General features: G+C 49.1%; 1 non-coding gene and 5 pseudogenes across 1 annotated transcript; all 6 read left to right on the top strand.

The window, feature by feature from the left end:
- Positions 1-3,451: 3,451 nt before the first annotated feature.
- Positions 3,452-3,606, top strand: LOC131738697 (U2 spliceosomal RNA; annotated as a pseudogene).
- A 598-nt stretch (positions 3,607-4,204) lies between these two features.
- LOC131738592 (U2 spliceosomal RNA) lies at positions 4,205-4,302 on the top strand (annotated as a pseudogene).
- Positions 4,303-11,032: 6,730 nt separating this feature from the next.
- Positions 11,033-11,165, top strand: LOC131738823 (U2 spliceosomal RNA; annotated as a pseudogene).
- Positions 11,166-14,929: 3,764 nt separating this feature from the next.
- On the top strand, positions 14,930-15,099 carry LOC131738476 (U2 spliceosomal RNA; annotated as a pseudogene).
- A 603-nt stretch (positions 15,100-15,702) lies between these two features.
- On the top strand, positions 15,703-15,893 carry LOC131738327 (U2 spliceosomal RNA). Its single transcript, XR_009329891.1, has one exon. It is a non-coding gene; the product is annotated as a U2 spliceosomal RNA (small nuclear RNA).
- Positions 15,894-16,492: 599 nt separating this feature from the next.
- On the top strand, positions 16,493-16,643 carry LOC131738553 (U2 spliceosomal RNA; annotated as a pseudogene).
- The last annotated feature ends 3,989 nt before the right edge of the window (positions 16,644-20,632 follow it).

Here is a 20,632-nt window from a genome sequence, read left to right as displayed (position 1 = left end):
GGGACCTCCTTCTCCCGTATAGATCTCGTCCTGCATACCAGCTCCCTTACGAAGACGGCAGTAGACACCCAGGCCGTCTTCTTCTCCGACCATAGGCTCCTGCAGGTAACATTGCAGGTCCCTCAGACCTCCCAGATGGGGTCAGGGGTCTGGAAATTAAATACCTCCTTACTCGATGACCCCTCCATAGCTGCAGCCTATAAGAGCAGGCTTGTTGAGTGGACCACTTTGCGTGACCTATTCAACTCCCCTATAGAGTGGTGGGAGATGGTCAAAATGAGAACTAAGGGTTATTTCATAGCAGCAGGCAAGAGGAAAGCAAAAGAAAGGAGGGCCAAATATAAATACCTGAATGCTGCCCTCCAGCGTCTGAGCCTGCTTCAGCTTCGGGGGTTCCCTGTAAGCGACGAGATAGCCCAGACCAAGCTAGATCTTTCAGTGCTTTGTAGGGAGGAACAACAAAAGGTCATGCACAATGCAAAAGTGCAAAAAATGGAGGAAGACGAAAAGTGTACTCGCTTCTTCTTCCAGAAAACGAGGGAGAAGCGGCACTTGATGTCCTCCATGCTCGACAGCAGGGGGAGGATAGTAGAGGATAGTGAGGGAGTGAAAAAAGTGGTAGAGAACTTCTATAGGGACCTGTATAACATCAAAGCTACAGATGACACCCTGATAGAGTGGTTCCTGAGCCAGTTGGAGCCTGACTCAGTGCGGGACGAGGAGGAGGAGGAGAAGGACCCAGAACTCACGCTGGAGGAGCTCACCCAGGCGGTTAAGACCATGAACACCGGTAAGACGCCAGGTCCAGATGGCATCCCGGGTGAGTATTACCATCTTTTTTGGGACACGCTAAAAGTCCATTTAGCGGAGGTCTACAGAGCGGTCTACAGGGAGAAGCGGTTGGGCCCTTCTATGCGGGAGAGTGTAATTACTCTCCTTCATAAGAAAGGGGAAGTTAAAGATCTACGGAATTGGCGCCCAATCAGCCTCCTTTGCGTGGATTACAAGATACTAGCCAAAGCTCTGATGCTCCGGCTACAAGTACACCTCCCTTTGGTCATTGGCCCTGACCAGGCTTGTGGCGTCCCAGGGAGGTCCATCACGGATATTTTAATGTTAACAAGGGACATTCTGGCTTATTCTAGAGAACGGAACCATCCCCTCTGCCTGTTCAACCTTGACCAGGAGAAGGCGTTCGATAGGGTAAGCCATGAATATATGTACAAAGTGATGGACCAGATGAAATTCGCTCCTGGACTTAGGGAGTGGGTTAAAACCATATATACAAACATTAGTACCCGAGTCTTGGTGAACAGGCACCTGACTGGTAAAATATCTATCCAGTCAGGGGTCAGACAGGGTTGCCCACTATCCCCACTGCTATATGTCGTGTGCATTGAACCCCTCCTGCAGGCAATTCGTAGGGATACCAATATAACTGGTTTCCAGCTGCCTGGATCCAACGGGGTCCAGGTCAAAACAACAGCATATATGGACGATGTGTCACTCATTTGCACCAACACATCGTCGGTACCTCGGATTAGTAATATCCTTGAGAAGTACTGCACGGCGACTGGGGCAGTGATTAATAAGTCCAAGAGCGAAGTCTACGTGTCTAAAAATTGGCAGGTAGATAGGGAACTGTCGGACATGTACCCTGTCAAAAAGGACAAAATCAAGATTCTGGGCCTCATTTTCGAGAACAATAGCTCGGGGGCCCAGAGCTGGACGGCGGCCATTAACCAGGTCCGTAAAAAGATTGGCGGATGGAGCACAAGATCCTTAACAATGACGGGTAGAGTATTAATAACCAAGTCTATACTGTTCCCCATCCTCTCTTATGTAGGAAAAATCTTTCCCCCAGACAGGACCACCAAAAAAGTGGTGGACCGCATTATCCACCGCTTTATCTGGGGCAGCAAGATGGAGAGGGTAAAGCGAGCCACCCTGAGTAAAGCCGACAAGAAGGGAGGTAAGGGGGTCCCGGACGTTGTGCAGCTCACCCGAGTGCAGGGGCTCACGCAAACTATCAAGAACATCCAGGCCCTGGACAGGAAGGTATGTTACATGAATCGTTTCTATTTTGCCACCTGTCTCAGGGCCTTGGGCCTCTGCACTATTGATAACACCGTGCCGTACTCCTGGGACCCCCCATTGTATTATAGAACCTTAAGGGACACTATATATAAATTGGGCTTAGATAAAGCAAAATTGGCCTCCTGGGAATACAAGGCTGTAACTAAATATCTTGCCGGTTCCCAGGAAATTGAAAAAGTAGCTACTTTCTCCCTCACCCAAAGCCAAAAAATCTGGGAGAATGTGTCTCACAGCTGCCTCAGTAATGTCCAGAAGGATATAGCATGGAACACCGTCCACAGTGCACTCCCCACTCGAGCGTTCATGTTCAGGAGGGGACTAGCCCAAGTAGAAACATGCCCCTATGCAAAGTGCCGCAAGAGAGAAACACCAGCCCATATCTTCTGGGAGTGTGATGTGGCTGGCAGTGTCTGGCTCTCTGTCTCTGTCTTCCTAAACAGGTTTGCTGACACGGCCAAGATGACCGCTGAGACTGTGCTCTATGGGCCTGCGGGAGGAATCACTACCAGCACAGCTAAGTGCGTTTGGCGTGTCACCAATGTTGTCAAGCAGATCCTGTGGGAAGGCCGTAACGTCTGTGTCTATCACAAGCAGGAGCTAGACACTATCACCACGACCAGAAGGGCACAAACTCTTATCAAGGACTTTGTAATTCTGGACATCCGGACCCTCGGGAAGGACAAGGCCTGCGCGGAGTGGAGGATCGCCGGACTTCAGGACGTGAAGATGGAATAAAGGAAAAAACTGGAACCGCTAGCTCCTAGGAGCGGGACTACGGGGCACCGCTAAGCCTTTTATTTATTTTGTCATGCCAGCATTCCGCCCTTTTTAGCTGGCATGACCGTTTTTTCAACGGTGCCCTGGTTTTATGTAGTCTTTTTGTTTCAGTTTTATGGACCTTTGATTTAATTTGAATGTTTTATTTGATTTTGTTTTGTTTTGTTTTATGTATCTTTAAGATTTTTAATGTAAACTATTAAAAGTTACATTTTAAGTGTTTTAAAATTTTAGAATTTTAACTCACTGTTTATACACTGTCCCTTTTCCCCTGTCCCTGTTTTAGATCTAGGTTTATGTTCACTTTTTTAGAGAGCACTCCCCGGCCCTCACAAGCACTGGTTTTTTATAGATGGTTCTTTTTTTCCAGTCACTTTTAAAACAGCACAGGTTTTTTTCATGTTGATTTTAATCTGTGTCTGTTTTAACCATGTACAAAGCACAATTGTCTTGGTGTTTTTAAATGTATTTTAAATGCTTTTAAAACAAAATGTATGTCTGTATGCATGAATGTCATCTTTAAAAGAAATGTAAAATGAATGAAAAAACGAATGGGTGTAAATGTAAAAAATGTAAAATCTCAATAAAAGAGTATTAATATCTGATACGTCCCCTATCAGGGGACCATATATTAAATTGATTTTTGGAATCGGGAGATGGAACAGGGGCTTGCTCCGTCCACTCCACGCATCGGCCCGGTATTGCAGTACCTCCGGGAACGGTGCACACCTTTCTCTAACGTTGGTCAAAGTCAGATCTGGATCTCTCCTGTGAGCATTTTGTCTACCCCTGCTGGAGGGAGAGTGCCAGTGTTGATGCAAGTTTTCCCGCCGTTTTACTTCTTTTTTTTTCTTTCTCTCTTTCTTTCTTCCTCTCTTTCTTTCTCTCTTTCTCTCTTTCTTTCTCTCTTTCTTTCTTGCTGTCTTTCTTTCTTTTATTCACATGTGGTGATGATGTAGACAGCAGCAGGTTGTTTCCTGGGAGCATGCAGCTAACCAGACAAGTGTGGTGGAACATGTCCCTATGCCAGGACCTTCTTAGCAAGCCAGCCAGCCAGCGAGGCACAGTTGTAGTTACCCAAGGCACCTTGCACAGCATAGCAGCTTGGCATGACTATTTGTAAGACGCACTCCGCCAGTTTATGTTTTGTTTTTGGTGTTATGTGTGTGTTTTTGCTTTGTTTTGTTTTCTCCTGCTTAAATTGCACATTTCCCCTCTGGAAGCAGCAGCCCGTTTTTTGGGGGTCTGCTTGTGCTTGGAATTTTGCACCCACCTTTGAATCCCCCTGTGCCGTCCGGGCTGGGGGGCCCCGGGCAAGGGCCAAGTCGCCATCGCTTCTCGGCCTTTTGGCTAAGATCAAGTGTAGTATCTGTTCTTATCAGTTTAATATCTGACACTCTGGCTTCTCTTCAGTTCGAATAAATCTTTCTAAGACTAAGGCTTAGAGGGTAGTGGCATTGCCCGCTCCCTCCGAGGGTCTGTGAGAGGTTTGTTCGGGTGAGGAGGAACAGAATTTTTTTTTATTTTTGACTGGCTTTCTTCAGCTCGGTAACTTTTTGGAAGACTAATGCTCAGTCTGGTTTTGGCTTGCCCAATCCAGGCCGAGGGTCTTTCAAGATTTTGTTGACTGTTGAGAGCAGTTTTTTCTTTTTCAGGCGGTTCCAGTTTTTTTCTTTTTCAGGCGGTTCCGGCTTTTCCAGACGTTCCTGGAGTTAGAGAGAAGGAGGACCTACCATCCAGACGACCTTTGAGGACCCTTTGATGACCTAGACGACCTCATCCCCAGCCTTTGATTGTAATCGAGATCCAGACCGAGAGAGCAGCAGGCGCCCAGCAGAGGGCGCCATCTGGGAGGAGCAGAGGGCGGCCCCGGACCCCGAGGAGGCGTCACAGCCACGATTCTTCCTACGTGGTCTCGGTGCCAAGCAGCGCCCCCTACTCCGCCAGGGAAGGACACCGTTCACCTGGGGAGATGGTCCCTCTTGCGAGGCGACCATCTCCTCAGGGACTAAAGTAATAGTTCCTTCAACTGCCCAGATTTGCTGCTTACGTTGTCTCTTTTTCGTAGAGAGAGACAACCCGGACGTCCAGAGGCTTCTCCCACCCCAATCGGAGGAGCCAGCTGAAGGATGGCGTTCCGGCCAACCCAGGAGACCAGGAGGCACAATGCGGTGCGCTTCACAAGAAACAAGCAAGATGAAACGGAACCAGGACTGACGAGACTGGAGTTCAGCCGGACCATTCTTCAGAGGGGTATGGGTTTTTCCCCTTCTGACTTGAATTGTTTGGTGAAATTGCCAGGGCTTAAGGAAGTGTTTGAGGTCAGTTTTAGGAACCCCCAAAAGTTACAAGAAATGTGGTCCTTTTGGGGGGAGAATAAATATCTCGCTCCATACAAAGAATTTTGTGTGGATGCACTGACAGACAGAGAAATGAAAGTTGTTACTGTCCAATTTTTCAATGAGGCTGTTAGCGACTATGATATTACAACATGGCTTAACCGCTATGGGAGGGTGTCATCAGAAGGGAGGAAAATTACAGACGAAGATGGGGTTTGGACAGGAGCCAGAAAGTGGCTGGTACGCCTTAATGTTGATCCATCGGGCATTGGAGGCGTCCGCCACATTCCAAACTCCATAGTGTTAGGGCCCAACAGAGGGCTGGTATTCTATAATGGGATGCCAAAACTCTGCAGGAAATGTGGGGAATTAGGACACCTGGCGGCCGCATGTACTGTAGTCAAGTGCAGGAACTGCGGCGCCCCCCACGAGACCAGCCACTGCAGAGAAGAGAGGCAGTGCAATTTGTGTGGAAAGAAGGGGCACCTGTTTAAGGACTGCCCCTCTTCCTATGCCAACATGGCCAGAGCCAGCAAGGCAAACACAAACAAGCCTAGGCCTGAGCAGGAAGAGGGAGCAAGTAACAAAGATCAGTCCACATCACCACCAACAGTATCCAAGACCCAGACTCCAGCACCACCATCATCACCAGCACCCCCCTCACCCCCCTGCCCCCGAGACATGTCCCGTTTTACGAGGACCCCTTCCCCCAGCCCAGAGAGAGAGTACAACAGCTACTCCACTAGCTCCTCCAGTAGCTCCTCTGATGCAGAACACGAGGCAGGGAGGGAGCCCGGACCCAGCAGCGGCCTCCCCCTGAGTAGGGCCCTCTCAGCGCCAGCACTCCCCCTCGGCTCTCGTTATGACGCCATAAGGATTGAGTCCGTGGGGGAGGAAAGCGAAAGCGACAGTGAAAGTGAGAGTGAGAAGGAGGGGAAGGGAGTGAAGAACCAGCAGAGGGTGGGGAAAAGAAAGGGTAGAGACGAGGGGGGGAAAAGAAAGAAGATCAGGATCAAAGACAGCAAGTTGCAGGTGGCCCCCATAGATCCAAAACCAGCTAATGTCCACACAAAGTCCCCAGTCTTGCCCTCGCAGGCAGAGACGGAGGCGAGTGGGACGGCTACACTGCCGCCTAGTGGGCAGGTAGCAGCCAGCCAGGGCATCCCCAGCCAGCCTTCCCAGTCGTTGGCACAAACCCTAGCACACCTCGCAGAAGAGGTGTTCACTAATGCACCGAGGGAGAGGTCGGGGTCAACACCTTCCCTGACCAGCAGTACCTCTGTAGCAATGACCCTCTTCAAGCGAAGGGCCTCCCTTCAAAGCATCCTTGACCCCCTCCCTTGTATGGGCAAAACCAGGGGCCCCCTAGAGGTCCTCCTAGATACAGCACTGGAGGACATGGGAATACCCCTGGACGCGGTAAGCCAGAAGTCTGCTAACAGCTCCAATTCAACAGACGGTAACAGCCAAAGAATGCTGTCTGTCATAACCCCCCCCCCAGGACAAAGCTGACCCACACGTTCCGAGGGGCCCTGAGCAAGTTCCACCAGACTTACCTTGTGGGGAGTTGAATAGCCCCAACAACTCCACGTACTGTGCATATAAAGACGGTGCCTTCTTGGACGAGGCAGCAGTGAGTACCTTCTCAGGGGTGATGGGAGTTGCAAATAAGCCCAAGCCCCCTCGAAGCAAGCGTAGAGCTAAGAGTAGGAAGAGTGTCCCGACCTCCCAATCATAGTCGCTATGGGGTGGACGCAGCGACTCCTTTTCTTGTTAGCTACCCTGATGGCCCTGATATGTGTGTCTGTTAATGTCAGGAGCATCAGGGAGACACAAAAAAGATTTGATGTACTAAACTATCTAGCTAACTTGAAAGCAGATCTCATCTTTCTGCAGGAGTGTGGTATTTCGTCGAGCCCTGATTATAGGGACCTGAAGGAGAGTTGGACCCTGGGGGACTCCTTCTGGTCGGGCTCCAACATAGCCAGAGCCGACGGAGTAGGTATCCTGTTTAAAAACCCATTTATTACCTCCCGCAGCAGCAGGGAGGTAGAACCTGGTAGAATTCTGAGCGTGGATGTGACATACAACAACACTCCCCTCAGACTGGTCAATGTCTACGCACCCACTAACCAAAACGAAAGAGTTCAATTTTTTCCACAGCTGCGTCCACTCCTGCTGGGGAACGTACCCGTCATCGTGTCAGGTGACTTCAATTGTGCTCTGAGGGACGTAGACCGGAGCAGGCCACGCAACGACCGCTCTAGTAGAGTTTTGTCCTCCGTAATATTTGATTTCTCCCTGTGTGATGCAGGTAAGGACCTGGTGCCTCCCTTTACCTGGGTGAGCTCATCTGGGACCTCCTTCTCCCGTATAGATCTCGTCCTGCATACCAGCTCCCTTACGAAGACGGCAGTAGACACCCAGGCCATCTTCTTCTCCGACCATAGGCTCCTGCAGGTAACATTGCAGGTCCCTCAGACCTCCCAGATGGGGTCAGGGGTCTGGAAATTAAACACCTCCTTACTCGATGACCCCTCCATAGCTGCAGCCTATAAGAGCAGGCTTGTTGAGTGGACCACTTTGCGTGACCTATTCAACTCCCCTATAGAGTGGTGGGAGATGGTCAAAATGAGAACTAAGGGTTATTTCATAGCAGCAGGCAAGAGGAAAGCAAAAGAAAGGAGGGCCAAATATAAATACCTGAATGCTGCCCTCCAGCGTCTGAGCCTGCTTCAGCTTCGGGGGTTCCCTGTAAGCGACGAGATAGCCCAGACCAAGCTAGATCTTTCAGTGCTTTGTAGGGAGGAACAACGAAAGGTCATGCACAATGCAAAAGTGCAAAAAATGGAGGAAGACGAAAAGTGTACTCGCTTCTTCTTCCAGAAAACGAGGGAGAAGCGGCACTTGATGTCCTCCATGCTCGACAGCAGGGGGAGGATAGTAGAGGATAGTGAGGGAGTGAAAAAAGTGGTAGAGAACTTCTATAGGGACCTGTATAACATCAAAGCTACAGATGACACCCTGATAGAGTGGTTCCTGAGCCAGTTGGAGCCTGACTCAGTGCGGGACGAGGAGGAGGAGGAGAAGGACCTAGAACTCACGCTGGAGGAGCTCACCCAGGCGGTTAAGACCATGAACACCGGTAAGACGCCAGGTCCAGATGGCATCCCGGGTGAGTATTACCATCTTTTTTGGGACACGCTAAAAGTCCATTTAGCGGAGGTCTACAGAGCGGTCTACAGGGAGAAGCGGTTGGGCCCTTCTATGCGGGAGAGTGTAATTACTCTCCTTCATAAGAAAGGGGAAGTTAAAGATCTACGGAATTGGCGCCCAATCAGCCTCCTTTGCGTGGATTACAAGATACTAGCCAAAGCTCTGATGCTCCGGCTACAAGTACACCTCCCTTTGGTCATTGGCCCCGACCAGGCTTGTGGCGTCCCAGGGAGGTCCATCACGGATATTTTAATGTTAACAAGGGACATTCTGGCTTATTCTAGAGAACGGAACCATCCCCTCTGCCTGTTCAACCTTGACCAGGAGAAGGCGTTCGATAGGGTAAGCCATGAATATATGTACAAAGTGATGGACCAGATGAAATTCGCTCCTGGACTTAGGGAGTGGGTTAAAACCATATATACAAACATTAGTACCCGAGTCTTGGTGAACAGGCACCTGACTGGTAAAATATCTATCCAGTCAGGGGTCAGACAGGGTTGCCCACTATCCCCACTGCTATATGTCGTGTGCATTGAACCCCTCCTGCAGGCAATTCGTAGGGATACCAATATAACTGGTTTCCAGCTGCCTGGATCCAACGGGGTCCAGGTCAAAACAACAGCATATATGGACGATGTGTCACTCATTTGCACCAACACATCGTCGGTACCTCGGATTAGTAATATCCTTGAGAAGTACTGCACGGCGACCGGGGCAGTGATTAATAAGTCCAAGAGCGAAGTCTACGTGTCTAAAAATTGGCAGGTAGATAGGGAACTGTCGGACATGTACCCTGTCAAAAAGGACAAAATCAAGATTCTGGGCCTCATTTTCGAGAACAATAGCTCGGGGGCCCAGAGCTGGACGGCGGCCATTAACCAGGTCCGTAAAAAGATTGGCGGATGGAGCACAAGATCCTTAACAATGACGGGTAGAGTATTAATAACCAAGTCTATACTGTTCCCCATCCTCTCTTATGTAGGAAAAATCTTTCCCCCAGACAGGACCACCAAAAAAGTGGTGGACCGCATTATCCACCGCTTTATCTGGGGCAGCAAGATGGAGAGGGTAAAGCGAGCCACCCTGAGTAAAGCCGACAAGAAGGGAGGTAAGGGGGTCCCGGACGTTGTGCAGCTCACCCGAGTGCAGGGGCTCACGCAAACTATCAAGAACATCCAGGCCCTGGACAGGAAGGTATGTTACATGAATCGTTTCTATTTTGCCACCTGTCTCAGGGCCTTGGGCCTCTGCACTATTGATAACACCGTGCCGTACTCCTGGGACCCCCCATTGTATTATAGAACCTTAAGGGACACTATATATAAATTGGGCTTAGATAAAGCAAAATTGGCCTCCTGGGAATACAAGGCTGTAACTAAATATCTTGCCGGTTCCCAGGAAATTGAAAAAGTAGCTACTTTCTCCCTCACCCAAAGCCAAAAAATCTGGGAGAATGTGTCTCACAGCTGCCTCAGTAATGTCCAGAAGGATATAGCATGGAACACCGTCCACAGTGCACTCCCCACTCGAGCGTTCATGTTCAGGAGGGGACTAGCCCAAGTAGAAACATGCCCCTATGCAAAGTGCCGCAAGAGAGAAACACCAGCCCATATCTTCTGGGAGTGTGATGTGGCTGGCAGTGTCTGGCTCTCTGTCTCTGTCTTCCTAAACAGGTTTGCTGACACGGCCAAGATGACCGCTGAGACTGTGCTCTATGGGCCTGCGGGAGGAATCACTACCAGCACAGCTAAGTGCGTTTGGCGTGTCATCAATGTTGTCAAGCAGATCCTGTGGGAAGGCCGTAACGTCTGTGTCTATCACAAGCAGGAGCTAGACACTATCACCACGACCAGAAGGGCACAAACTCTTATCAAGGACTTTGTAATTCTGGACATCCGGACCCTCGGGAAGGACAAGGCCTTCGCGGAGTGGAGGATCGCCGGACTTCAGGACGTGAAGATGGAATAAAGGAAAAAACTGGAACCGCTAGCTCCTAGGAGCGGGACTACGGGGCACCGCTAAGCCTTTTATTTATTTTGTCATGCCAGCATTCCGCCCTTTTTAGCTGGCATGACCGTTTTTGAACGGTGCCCTGGTTTTATGTAGTCTTTTTGTTTCAGTTTTATGGACTTTTATTTGATTTATGTTGAATGTTTTATTTGATTTTGTTTTGTTTTGTTTTATGTATCTTTAAGATTTTTAATGTAAACTATTAAAAGTTACATTTTAAGTGTTTTAAAATTTTAGAATTTTAACTCACTGTTCCACACACTGTCCCTTTTCCCCTGTCCCTGTTTTAGTAATATAGTTTTATGTTCACTTTTGAACTTTTAGAGAGCACTCCCCGGCCCTCACAAGCACTGGTTTTTTATAGATGGTTCTTTTTTTCCAGTCACTTTTAAAACAGCACAGGTTTTTTTCATGTTGATTTTAATCTGTGTCTGTTTTAACCATGTACAAAGCACAATTGTCTTGGTGTTTTTAAATGTGTTTTAAATGCTTTTAAAACAAAATGTATGTCTGTATGCATGAATGTCATCTTTAAAAGAAATGTAAAATGAATGAAAAAACGAATGGGTGTAAATGTAAAAAAATGTAAAATCTCAATAAAAGAGTATCAGGTGACCATATATTAAATTGATTTTTGGAATCGGGAGATGGAACAGGGGCTTGCTCCGTCCACTCCACGCATCGGCCCGGTATTGCAGTACCTCCGGGAACGGTGCACACCTTTCTCTAACGTTGGTCAAAGTCAGATCTGGATCTCTCCTGTGAGCATTTTGTCTACCCCTGCTGGAGGGAGAGTGCCAGTGTTGATGCAAGTTTTCCAGCCGTTTTACTTCTTTTTTTTTTTCTTTCTCTCTTTCTTTCTTTCTCTCTTTCTTTCTCTCTTTCTCTCTTTCTTTCTCTCTTTCTTGCTGTCTTTCTTTCTTTTATTCACATGTGGTGATGATGTAGACAGCAGCAGGTTGTTTCCTGGGAGCATGCAGCTAACCAGACAAGTGTGGTGGAACATGTCCCTATGCCAGGACCTTCTTAGCAAGCCAGCCAGCCAGCGAGGCACAGTTGTAGTTACCCAAGGCACCTTGCACAGCATTGCAGCTTGGCATGACTATTTGTAAGACGCACTCCGCCAGTTTATGTTTTGTTTTTGGTGTTATGTGTGTGTTTTTGCTTTGTTTTGTTTTCTCCTGCTTAAATTGCACATTTCCCCTCTGGAAGCAGCAGCCCGTTTTTTGGGGGTCTGCTTGTGCTTGAAATTTTGCACCCACCTTTGAATCCCCCTGTGCCGTCCGGGCTGGGGGGCCCCGGGCAAGGGCCAAGTCGCCATCGCTTCTCGGCCTTTTGCAGCAAAAGAAAGCAAAAGAAAGGAGGGCCAAATATAAATACCTGAATGCTGCCCTCCATCGTCTGAGCCTGCTTCAGCTTCGGGGGTTCCCTGTAAGCGACGAGATAGCCCAGACCAAGCTAGATCTTTCAGTGCTTTGTAGGGAGGAACAACGAAAGGTCATGCAAAATTGCAAAAAATGGTGGAAGACGAAAAGTGTACTCGCTTCTTCTTCCAGAAAACGAGGGAGAAGCGGCACTTGATGTCCTCCATGCTCGACAGCAGGGGGAGGATAGTAGAGGATAGTGAGGGAGTGAAAAAAGTGGTAGAGAACTTCTATAGGGACCTGTATAACATCAAAGCTACAGATGACACCCTGATAGAGTGGTTCCTGAGCCAGTTGGAGCCTAACTCAGTGCAGGACGACGAGGAGGAGGAGAAGGACCCAGAACTCACGCTGGAGGAGCTCACCCAGGCGGTTAAGACCATGAACACCGGTAAGACGCCAGGTCCAGATGGCATCCCGGGTGAGTATTACCATCTTTTTTGGGACACGCTAAAAGTCCATTTAGCGGAGGTCTACAGAGCGGTCTACAGGGAGAAGCGGTTGGGCCCTTCTATGCGGGAGAGTGTAATTACTCTCCTTCATAAGAAAGGGGAAGTTAAAGATCTACGGAATTGGCGCCCAATCAGCCTCCTTTGCGAGGATTACAAGATACTAGCCAAAGCTCTGATGCTCCGGCTACAAGTACACCTCCCTTTGGTCATTGGCCCCGACCAGGCTTGTGGCGTCCCAGGGAGGTCCATCACGGATATTTTAATGTTAACAAGGGACATTCTGGCTTATTCTAGAGAACGGAACCATCCCCTCTGCCTGTTCAACCTTGACCAGGAGAAGGCGTTCGATAGGGTAAGCCATGAATATATGTACAAAGTGATGGACCAGATGAAATTCGCTCCTGGACTTAGGGGGTGGGTTAAAACCATCTATACAAACATTAGTACCCGAGTCTTGGTGAACAGGCACCTGACTGGTAAAATATCTATCCAGTCAGGGGTCAGACAGGGTTGTCCACTATCCCCACTGCTATATGTCGTGTGCATTGAACCCCTCCTGCAGGCAATTCGTAGGGATACCAATATAACTGGTTTCCAGCTGCCTGGATCCAACGGGGTCCAGGTCAAAACAACAGCATATATGGACGATGTGTCACTCATTTGCACCAACACATCGTCGGTACCTCGGATTAGTAATATCCTTGGGAAGTACTGCACGGCGACCGGGGCAGTGATTAATAAGTCCAAGAGCGAAGTCTACGTGTCTAAAAATTGGCAGGTAGATAGGGAACTGTCGGACATGTACCCTGTCAAAAAGGACAAAATCAAGATTCTGGGCCTCATTTTCGAGAACAATAGCTCTGGGGCCCAGAGCTGGACGGCGGCCATTAACCAGGTCCGTAAAAAGATTGGCGGATGGAGCACAAGATCCTTAACAATGACGGGTAGAGTATTAATATCCAAGTCTATACTGTTCCCCATCCTCTCTTATGTAGGAAAAATCTTTCCCCCAGACAGGACCACCAAAAAAGTGGTGGACCGCATTATCCACCGCTTTATCTGGGGCAGCAAGATGGAGAGGGTAAAACGAGCCACCCTGAGTAAAGCCGACAAGAAGGGAGGTAAGGGGGTCCCGGACGTTGTGCAGCTCACCCGAGTGCAGGGGCTCACGCAAACTATCAAGAACATCCAGGCCCTGGACAGGAAGGTATGTTACATGAATCGTTTCTATTTTGCCACCTGTCTCAGGGCCTTGGGCCTCTGCACTATTGATAACACCGTGCCGTACTCCTGGGACCCCCCATTGTATTATAGAACCTTAAGGGACACTATATATAAATTGGGCTTAGATAAAGCAAAATTGGCCTCCTGGGAATACAAGGCTGTAACTAAATATCTTGCCGGTTCCCAGGAAATTGAAAAAGTAGCTACTTTCTCCCTCACCCAAAGCCAAAAAATCTGGGAGAATGTGTCTCACAGCTGCCTCAGTAATGTCCAGAAGGATATAGCATGGAACACCGTCCACAGTGCACTCCCCACTCGAGCGTTCATGTTCAGGAGGGGACTAGCCCAAGTAGAAACATGCCCCTATGCAAAGTGCCGCAAGAGAGAAACACCAGCCCATATCTTCTGGGAGTGTGATGTGGCTGGCAGTGTCTGGCTCTCTGTCTCTGTCTTCCTAAACAGGTTTGCTGACACGGCCAAGATGACCGCTGAGACTGTGCTCTATGGGCCTGCGGGAGGAATCACTACCAGCACAGCTAAGTGCGTTTGGCGTGTCATCAATGTTGTCAAGCAGATCCTGTGGGAAGGCCGTAACGTCTGTGTCTATCACAAGCAGGAGCTAGACACTATCACCACGACCAGAAGGGCACAAACTCTTATCAAGGACTTTGTAATTCTGGACATCCGGACCCTCGGGAAGGACAAGGCCTGCGCGGAGTGGAGGATCGCCGGACTTCAGGACGTGAAGATGGAATAAAGGAAAAAACTGGAACCGCTAGCTCCTAGGAGCGGGACTACGGGGCACCGCTAAGCCTTTTATTTATTTTGTCATGCCAGCATTCCGCCCTTTTTAGCTGGCATGACCGTTTTTCAACGGTGCCCTGGTTTTATGTAGTCTTTTGTTTCAGTTTTATGGACTTTTATTTGATTTACGTTGAATGTTTTATTTGATTTTGTTTTGTTTTGTTTTATGTATCTAAAAGATTTTTAATGTAAACTATTAAAAGTTACATTTTAAGTGTTTTAAAATTTTAGAATTTTAACTCACTGTTTTATACACTGTCCCTTTTCCCCTGTCCCTGTTTTAGATCTAGTTTTATGTTCACTTTTGAACCTTTTAGAGAGCACTCCCCGGCCCTCACAAGCACTGGTTTTTTATAGATGGTTCTTTTTTTCCAGTCACTTTTAAAGCAGCACAGGTTTTTTTCATGTTGATTTTAATCTGTGTCTGTTTTAACCATGTACAAAGCACAATTGTCTTGGTGTTTTTAAATGTATTTTAAATGCTTTTAAAACAAAATGTATGTCTGTATGCATGAATGTCATCTTTAAAAGAAATGTAAAATGAATGAAAAAAACGAATGGGTGTAAATGTAAAAAATGTAAAATCTCAATAAAAGAGTATCTGTTCTTATCAGTTTAATATCTGATAAGTCCCCTATCAGGGGACCATATATTAAATTGATTTTTGGAATCGGGAGATGGAACAGGGGCTTGCTCCGTCCACTCCACGCATCGGCCCGGTATTGCAGTACCTCCGGGAACGGTACACACCTTTCTCTAACGTTGGTCAAAGTCAGATCTGGATCTCTCCTGTGAGCATTTTGTCTACCCCTGCTGGAGGGAGAGTGCCAGTGTTGATGCAAGTTTTCCCGCCGTTTTACTTCTTTTTTTTTTCTTTCTCTCTCTCTTTCTTTCTTTCTCTCTTTCTTTCTCTCTTTCTCTCTTTCTTTCTCTCTTTCTTTCTTGCTGTCTTTCTTTCTTTTATTCACATGTGGTGATGATGTAGACAGCAGCAGTTTGTTTCCTGGGAGCATGCAGCTAACCAGACAAGTGTGGTGGAACATGTCCCTATGCCAGGACCTTCTTAGCAAGCCAGCCAGCCAGCGAGGCACAGTTGTAGTTACCCAAGGCACCTTGCACAGCATAGCAGCTTGGCATGACTATTTGTAAGACGCACTCCGCCAGTTTATGTTTTGTTTTTGGTGTTATGTGTGTGTTTTTGCTTTGTTTTGTTTTCTCCTGCTTAAATTGCACATTTCCCCTCTGGAAGCAGCAGCCCGTTTTTTTGGGGTCTGCTTGTGCTTGAAATTTTGCACCTACCTTTGAATCCCCCTGTGCCGTCCGGGCTGGGGGGCCCCGGGCAAGGGCCAAGTCGCCATCGCTTCTCGGCCTTTTGGCTAAGATCAAGTGTAGTATCAGTTCTTATCAGTTTAATATCTGATACGACCCCTATCAGGGGACCATATATTAAATTGATTTTTGGAATCGGGAGATGGAACAGGGGCTTGCTCCGTCCACTCCACGCATCGGCCCGGTATTGCAGTACCTCCGGGAACGGTGCACACCTTTCTCTAACGTTGGTCAAAGTCAGATCTGGATCTCTCCTGTGAGCATTTTGTCTACCCCTGCTGGAGGGAGAGTGCCAGTGTTGATGCAAGTTTTCCCGCCGTTTTACTTCTTTTTTTTTTTTCTTTCTCTCTTTCTTTCTTTCTCTCTTTCTTTCTCTCTTTCTCTCTTTCTTTCTCTCTTTCTTTCTTGCTGTCTTTCTTTCTTTTATTCACATGTGGTGATGATGTAGACAGCAGCAGGTTGTTTCCTGGGAGCATGCAGCTAACCAGACAAGTGTGGTGGAACATGTCCCTATGCCAGGACCTTCTTAGCAAGCCAGCCAGCCAGCGAGGCACAGTTGTAGTTACCCAAGGCACCTTGCACAGCATAGCAGCTTGGCATGACTATTTGTAAGACGCACTCCGCCAGTTTATGTTTTGTTTTTGGTGTTATGTGTGTGTTTTTGCTGTTTTGTTTCCTCCTGCTTAAATTGCACATTTCCCCTCTGGAAGCAGCAGCCCGTTTTTTGGGGGTCTGCTTGTGCTTGGAATTTTGCACCCACCTTTGAATCCCCCTGTGCCGTCCGGGCTGGGGGGCCCCGGGCAAGGGCCAAGTCGCCATCGCTTCTCGGCCTTTTGGCTAAGATCAAGTGTAGTATCTGTTCTTATCAGTTTAATATCTGATACGCCAGATATACTCTGGCTTCTCTTCAGTTCGAATAGATCTTTCTAAGACTAAGGCTTAGAGGGTAGTGGCATTGCCCGCTCCCTCCGAGGGTCTGTGAGAGGTTTGTTCGGGTGAGGTGGAACAGAATTTTTTTTTATTTTTGACTGGCTTTCTTCAGCTCGGCAACTTTTTGGAAGACTAATGCTCAGTCTGGTTTTGGCTTGCCCAATCCAGGCCGAGGGTCTTTCAAGATTTTGTTGACTGTTGAGAGCAGTTTTTTCTTTTTCAGGCGGTTCCAGTTTTTTTCTTTTTCAGGCTTTTCCAGACGTTCCTGGAGTTAGAGAGAAGGAGGACCTACCATCCAGACGACCTTTGAGGACCCTTTGATGACCTAGACGACCTCATCCCCAGCCCTTGATTGTAATCGAGATCCAGACCGAGAGAGCAGCAGGCGCCCAGCAGAGGGTGCCATCTGGGAGGAGCAGAGGGCGGCCCCGGACCCCGAGGAGGCGTCACAGCCACGATTCTTCCTACGTGGTCTCGGTGCCAAGCAGCGCCCCCTACTCCGCCAGGGAAGGACACCGTTCACCTGGGGAGGGGGTCCCTCTTGCGAGGCGACCATCTCCTCAGGGACTAAAGTAATAGTTCCTTCAACTGCCCAGATTTGCTGCTTACGTTGTTTCTTTTCCGTAGAGAGAGACAACCCGGACGTCCAGAGGCTTCTCCCACCCCAATCGGAGGAGCCAGCTGAAGGATGGCGTTCCGGCCAACCCAGGAGACCAGGAGGCACAATGCGGTGCGCTTCACAAGAAACAAGCAAGATGAAACGGAACCAGGACTGACGAGACTGGAGTTCAGCCGGACCATTCTTCAGAGGGGTATGGGTTTTTCCCCTTCTGACTTGAATTGTTTGGTGAAATTGCCAGGGCTTAAGGAAGTGTTTGAGGTCAGTTTTAGGAACCCCCAAAAGTTACAAGAAATGTGGTCCTTTTGGGGGGAGAATAAATATCTCGCTCCATACAAAGAATTTTGTGTGGATGCACTGACAGACAGAGAAATGAAAGTTGTTACTGTCCAATTTTTCAATGAGGCTGTTAGCGACTATGATATTACAACATGGCTTAACCGCTATGGGAGGGTGTCATCAGAAGGGAGGAAAATTACAGATGAAGATGGGGTTTGGACAGGAGCCAGAAAGTGGCTGGTACGCCTTAATGTTGATCCATCGGGCATTGGAGGCGTCCGCCACATTCCAAACTCCATAGTGTTAGGGCCCAACAGAGGGCTGGTATTCTATAATGGGATGCCAAAACTCTGCAGGAAATGTGGGGAATTAGGACACCTGGCGGCCGCGTGTACTGTAGTCAAGTGCAGGAACTGCGGCGCCCCCCACGAGACCAGCCACTGCAGAGAAGAGAGGCAGTGCAATTTGTGTGGAAAGAAGGGGCACCTGTTTAAGGACTGCCCCTCTTCCTATGCCAACATGGCCAGAGCCAGCAAGGCAAACACGAACAAGCCTAGGCCTGAGCAGGAAGAGGGAGCAAGTAACAAAGATCAGTCCACATCACCACCAACAGTATCCAAGACCCAGACTCCAGCACCACCATCATCACCAGCACCCCCCTCACCCCCCCGCCCCCGAGACATGTCCCGTTTTACGAGGACCCCTTCCCCCAGCCCAGAGAGAGAGTACAACAGCCACTCCACTAGCTCCTCCAGTAGCTCCTCTGATGCAGAACACGAGGCAGGGAGGGAGCCCGGACCCAGCAGCGGCCCCCCCCTGAGTAGGGCCCTCTCAGCGCCAGCACTCCCCCTCGGCTCTCGTTATGACGCCATAAGGATTGAGTCCGTGGGGGAGGAAAGCGAAAGCGACAGTGAAAGTGAGAGTGAGAAGGAGGGGAAGGGAGTGAAGAACCAGCAGAGGGTGGGGAAAAGAAAGGGTAGAGACGAGGGGGGGAAAAGAAAGAAGATCAGGATCAAAGACAGCAAGTTGCAGGTGGCCCCCATAGATCCAAAACCAGCTAATGTCCACACAAAGTCCCCAGTCTTGCCCTCGCAGGCAGAGACGGAGGCGAGTGGGACGGCTACACTGCCGCCTAGTGGGCAGGTAGCAGCCAGCCAGGGCATCCCCAGCCAGCCTTCCCAGTTGTTGGCACAAACCCTAGCACACCTCGCAGAAGAGGTGTTCACTAATGCACCGAGGGAGAGGTCGGGGTCAACACCTTCCCTGACCAGCAGTACCTCGGTAGCAATGACCCTCTTCAAGCGAAGGGCCTCCCTTCAAAGCATCCTTGACCCCCTCCCTTGTATGGGCAAAACCAGGGGCCCCCTAGAGGTCCTCCTAGATACAGCACTGGAGGACATGGGAATACCCCTGGACGCGGTAAGCCAGAAGTCTGCTAACAGCTCCAATTCAACAGACGGTAACAGCCAAAGAATGCTGTCTGTCATAACCCCCCCCCAGGACAAAGCTGACCCACACGTTCCGAGGGGCCCTGAGCAAGTTCCACCAGACTTACCTTGTGGGGAGTTGAATAGCCCCAACAACTCCACGTACTGTGCATATAAAGACGGTGCCTTCTTGGACGAGGCAGCAGTGAGTACCTTCTCAGGGGTGATGGGAGTTGCAAATAAGCCCAAGCCCCCTCGAAGCAAGCGTAGAGCTAAGAGTAGGAAGAGTGTCCCGACCTCCCAATCATAGTCGCTATGGGGTGGACGCAGCGACTCCTTTTCTTGTTAGCTACCCTGATGGCCCTGATATGTGTGTCTGTTAATGTCAGGAGCATCAGGGAGACACAAAAAAGATTTGATGTACTAAACTATCTAGCTAACTTGAAAGCAGATCTCATCTTTCTGCAGGAGTGTGGTATTTCGTCGAGCCCTGATTATAGGGACCTGAAGGAGAGTTGGACCCTGGGGGACTCCTTCTGGTCGGGCTCCAACATAGCCAGAGCCGACGGAGTAGGTATCCTGTTTAAAAACCCATTTATTACCTCCCGCAGCAGCAGGGAGGTAGAACCTGGTAGAATTCTGAGCGTGGATGTGACATACAACAACACTCCCCTCAGACTGGTCAATGTCTACGCACCCACTAACCAAAACGAAAGAGTTCAATTTTTTCCACAGCTGCGTCCACTCCTGCTGGGGAACGTACCCGTCATCGTGTCAGGTGACTTCAATTGTGCTCTGAGGGACGTAGACCGGAGCAGGCCACGCAACGACCGCTCTAGTAGAGTTTTGTCCTCCGTAATATTTGATTTCTCCCTGTGTGATGCAGGTAAGGACCTGGTGCCTCCCTTTACCTGGGTGAGCTCATCTGGGACCTCCTTCTCCCGTATAGATCTCGTCCTGCATACCAGCTCCCTTACGAAGACGGCAGTAGACACCCAGGCCATCTTCTTCTCCGACCATAGGCTCCTGCAGGTAACATTGCAGGTCCCTCAGACCTCCCAGATGGGGTCAGGGGTCTGGAAATTAAACACCTCCTTACTCGATGACCCCTCCATAGCTGCAGCCTATAAGAGCAGGCTTGTTGAGTGGACCACTTTGCGTGACCTATTCAACTCCCCTATAGAGTGGTGGGAGATGGTCAAAATGAGAACTAAGGGTTATTTCATAGCAGCAGGCAAGAGGAAAGCAAAAGAAAGGAGGGCCAAATATAAATACCTGAATGCTGCCCTCCAGCGTCTGAGCCTGCTTCAGCTTCGGGGGTTCCCTGTAAGCGACGAGATAGCCCAGACCAAGCTAGATCTTTCAGTGCTTTGTAGGGAGGAACAACGAAAGGTCATGCACAATGCAAAAGTGCAATAAATGGAGGAAGACGAAAAGTGTACTCGCTTCTTCTTCCAGAAAACGAGGGAGAAGCGGCGCTTGATGTCCTCCATGCTCGACAGCAGGGGGAGGATAGTAGAGGATAGTGAGGGAGTGAAAAAAGTGGTAGAGAACTTCTATAGGGACCTGTATAACATCAAAGCTACAGATGACACCCTGATAGAGTGGTTCCTGAGCCAGTTGGAGCCTGACTCAGTGCGGGACGAGGAGGAGGAGGAGAAGGACCCAGAACTCACGCTGGAGGAGCTCACCCAGGCGGTTA

Source organism: Acipenser ruthenus, chromosome 10 (assembly GCF_902713425.1).
Source record: "Acipenser ruthenus chromosome 10, fAciRut3.2 maternal haplotype, whole genome shotgun sequence".
Classification (NCBI taxonomy): domain Eukaryota; kingdom Metazoa; phylum Chordata; class Actinopteri; order Acipenseriformes; family Acipenseridae; genus Acipenser; species Acipenser ruthenus.
The sequence above is the reverse complement of the archived record's forward strand: the minus strand, read 5'-3'. Positions and strand labels throughout refer to the sequence as shown.